The 4,539-nt window shown below is 37.4% G+C and overlaps 1 protein-coding gene across 3 annotated transcripts in view; it reads right to left on the reverse strand.

Annotated features, from left to right (window-relative positions):
- Positions 1-4,539, reverse strand: part of KREMEN1 (kringle containing transmembrane protein 1) — a 30,663-nt gene that overhangs the window by 25,187 nt on the left and 937 nt on the right. The gene's annotated exons all lie outside the window — the stretch shown is intronic.

A 4,539-nucleotide genomic window follows, 5' to 3' on the forward strand; every position in this document is an offset into this window, starting at 1 on the left:
TGAGTACCTATTGAATGGCAACTTCTAGAAAGAAAAAGCAGGAAGTAAGCATGGCGATGGTTGTCCACTATGAGTGAATGCTCATTGTGTGATACAGGTTCACTATTAGTTTTATTAGAGCCAGATCAACATTTGGAAGATCAAACAGCAGCTGTAGTAGAAATTTTTTCCATCTGTCTTGGTTTCTTCTTCGATGTAGGGACCTTACAGTGATCAGTTATCCCTTTGTTACTTTGGTACTGTATGGCTGCCTGCACTCCACATGGATGCCACTTTAGGATCACTTGGAATATTAAGGTAGTGCAGAATATAACAGACTGACTTTTTTACTGAATTAAGCACTGATAAAACACTGATGTTTCTGAGTCTGCACTGGCTTCCAATGATTTTTCTAAGATGGACTTCCAAATATTTGCTTTAATTGCTGAAGTTCCAGTTACCTAGAAAACTCTCATATTGTGCCACATTACCACAGACAGGAATAATACAAACATTTGAACTCATTTGCAGTATTTTTTGTACAAATGAGATGAAAAGCAAAGCAAATAGCTATCTACTTCTCTAACATTCTTTTCCTTAGGTTGACAAGTGGGAAATCTTATAAATCTGACCATTCTTCAAAATCTGTAATTTCTCAAAGACATCTATTTAGTGACATTAAAAATTACAGACTTAAGAGACAGAGTCTTCAGGATGGTTTAAACACTTCTTAGAGTAATCTTCTAAGTTTGGGTCATGTACATAGCTCTTGAGACTGAAAATTCAGAATCATAAACTTGTTACTATTTCACTCAAAAAAAACCCACAAAAACCTCCAAAAAAACCTTGCTTTATTTGTTTGCCATAGGTTCTGGCAGTTACTTGGTATGCTGAATAGTGGCCAGACAGATTAAAGGCTGACACAATTATCAATGAGAAACTAGACAGAAAATATTTTACCAGCTACTGCCAAATAAGAAGCATGGTCTTCTTTTAAAAATCTGCAGATTAATTAAAGGTAAATAAAACTAGAGTCTGTTTAAATATTAGGTTTCATTACAGTGGTGCAACAGCCAGAACATTAAATTACAGATAAGGCGGGAGCAAGAAATAAAGGTTCCTTGAATTTACATGCTGTAACTGCCGGTTCAGTTCTCACAAGTCAGAAAAATGTTTAAGTAAAATGTAAGTACATGGAATCAAAGGTGCCTGGTCTAATGACTATATCCATTGCTCTCTGCATGTACTTACACAGTGTTCTAGGAAGAGTTTTAAGTCATCTCCATTCTACCTAAACTGTTGCCCTGGTTCTTGCTAGAGATTTCAATTTAAGCACTCCTCCTTAAATGAGAGCACTGCATCTAGGTGCAGATGGCAACAGTTACAGGCACTAACCAGATGCTGCAGTCTCTAATTTGATTGAAAGGGTATAATTAGACAGCAGAAACACTTCAATGAGAGAGTAATGCATAGAGGAAAGGACAGAAACCACTTAACTGATGCCAAGATACCCCGGCAGTAATGGAGGCAGGGGCCCACGGATGGAAGGGGCAGAACACCAAATTACCTTCGTCAGATGAGAACATTTTTTGTTTCCCTAGAGATGTGAATAGGGATTCTATTATCATAGGTTGCCACAGTTCTTCATGTGGGAACACTGATTAAAACCAGAAGAAGCATCAGGAGATCAAAGAGACAAATATGGCTTCTGTGGTCATTATTAAAAATATTTTTAGCAGTGTGATGGTTTTCTTTGAAGATGCAGTTTTATTGATTAAACCAAAAGTTCATTTGCATACCATCATACGATTGGTCTGAAATAAAAATACATCTCACTCCATATTATGTTATGATGCAAAATAAATATTTTGGGGAAGCATAAGGCTGCTTTAGACCTCCCCAAGTACAAAAGTAGCGTAGTGTTTTTACATTTCAGTATTTTATTACTCCAATTAGTACTAATACATCAAAAGCCCTTATCAAAAATATCAGTCTTGGGTGTCTGTACTGTAACAGCAAAAAGTCCAGCAGCAAAACAGTTGATACAAACCAAAGAAAAAAAACCTAAGGAAAGAATGGTCTTTGTTTACAATGCCAGTTTTCAGAGCTGATAGAAAATAACTCCTCACTTGGTAAATCAGCCAGTTGAATTTTAATGTGATGCTATGAGGACACTTGGTTAGCTGATCATGTCTCCTTAGCAGCATAGGGGCCCTCTGCATGTAGTTTAGTTATCTTCTCTGTCATTCTACATACCCTCACAGACTCACACAAACAAGTCTTTAAATGCAGTAATTTTTTATGGTCAGAACTAGTCTTATTTAGCATGGGTCCCAACCAGAGAGTAGTCACAATGAATACTCACCTATTTGATCAATCCTTGACTTAAGCATGTCTGTCCTGTAAGAATGTACATTCCTGGGAATGTACAGACATGTGGAATTCCATACTTCTGCTACCTGGCAGTGTGTAGTTATGTAAACTTGCTGTTCTTGTTGAACTTACTAACTTTCAGTCTAGTAACTTTTTTCATCACTTTTTTTTTTTTTTTTTTTAAAAAAAAAAAAAGGTAAGTTCTCTTTGACTGGTGAGACCCTTTCTAGAATAGGCTGGAAGCTAGCAAATTAGGATGTGAGTATGCGAGGCACTTGACATTATTTCTAATGCTTAATAGTATCTATTTTGTACCTACTTTCTCTATTTTCATTCAATACAAACATTCTATATTAGCCACAGCTTTGCAGCTGCTGGCTGGTCCTAAGCCACAAGATGCAAACACACTTGTTTGTCCTGTGATTATCACTGGAAGTAAGAATGCATGATGTAGCTCCACAAGAATTTCTGTTCCCTAATACACCCATTTGTTTTCTTTCTTTGTGAAGTTTTAAAACTGTTGTTCCATTGTCAAGTGTGGCAGATGGAATCCCTTTGGAAATTTTATCAGGATGGGCCATAGCCACTGTGTGGATGGAGGGAGTGGTCAATTGCACAACCACTATGGTGTGATATGACAAGGAATTCAAGTTTTGCAGCTGGCAGCATGTAATCCCTGCCTCCCTCCCACATCTTTGGCTCCATCCTGCCAAAATCCATTCACTTAACTCTGGTTTTAGTGTTACACTCTCTGCATGTACAAGCATGATATGCTGAAGTGTCTCATTAACTGTTTCATTTTCTATCTGTCTGGTTAGAAATACCTTTTTGAGTACTTCCATGACAATTGCTGAAGGTATATCAAGTAGAACTGCTTCTCTGAATCAGCAAGACACGGGCAGAAAAAGATGGCAAGAGATACAAGGTTTGTGAGAGAAGAGGCTGAAATAACAGCTCAAAGGAAAAACTCAGCTGGGAAGAAAACCAAGAACATGGTAACCCAGCATTGCTAAATGGAAAAAAAACAGAGAAAGGAAAAAGAGACTGATCATCACAAACATTTCTGTTGGGGAAATTAAATGAACATACAAAATACAGAAATGAGAGTATAAAAATAACATTGATTCACTGAAGCTAACACTTAAGTCATTTCCATCTCTTTGTCCTTGTAATACAAAACTCACCCAATTTAGACAGTCCTTTAATGTTAGGCAATCTATTCACCCATCTCTTATTTCTGATTCATGTGAGATATGTGGTACAACTAAGTTCAAGTGCTGCAAATACCAGTGTTTGGATTAATAGAAACTGATAGTTATCACACAACGAAGCAGAAACAGTCTGTGAAAAGCAGCACAGCACTATATGTGAAACAAATTGTTATCTCATTCTAATTTCTGACAATTCATTTTTCATATGGTAATTCCCGAAGTTAAAGTTTCTCTTCTATATCAGCAGATAATGGTGTTATGCAGTCTGCATTTTGACTGCATTTTACAATAGGCTTATGAAGACATGTATATGATAGAAAAGGAAAAAGCATTAAAAACACATACAATATGACAAACTGCCTAACAACAAAATATTGTTTGTAATTTCAGAACTCTGCTGTCTTCAAGTGCAACCTGACCCAGCTGATCCTGTTTTGGTTTTGTGAGATTAAGGGTCAAGAATATCCTGAGGTATGGTTTGTGCAGATTAGTAACTCTTAAGATTTTGTACACGCCATACAAAGTACATAGCCTTATATTTCTGAAGTGTAGATCCACACTGTTTTCAGGTTCTTAGCAAAAGACACAAAGGTGACGGTACTTTCTAGATCCATTCTCCTTTTCTACCCTTTGACTCGGAGGCAGTAATAGTCTCTCCTCCTGCCCCAACTGCTTGTACTCTGTCCCCTGCAATGGCTGCCACTGTATGCAGTTAGAAATTTTCTAGAGGATGGAAATGCAGGTGCATAAACAGATAGAATCCTCTCAATAGCCTATGAATCAAACCTTTGCACTGGGATATATCCTCCACTAGCAGCCTGCTGTGAGGTCGTATTATGTTATGACCACAGTTCTGCTTAGAAACCTTACAAGAAGACATTCTTTATCTCAAGCAAAGGACAGAGTATCTACTGTGGGCACAGAACTTGTCCTAATGGAACTGGGGACAGACTGTTAAGATGTGGTCAAGATATGT

This window comes from Heliangelus exortis, chromosome 19 (assembly GCF_036169615.1).
Source record: "Heliangelus exortis chromosome 19, bHelExo1.hap1, whole genome shotgun sequence".
In the NCBI taxonomy this organism is placed as follows: Eukaryota; Metazoa; Chordata; class Aves; order Apodiformes; family Trochilidae; genus Heliangelus; species Heliangelus exortis.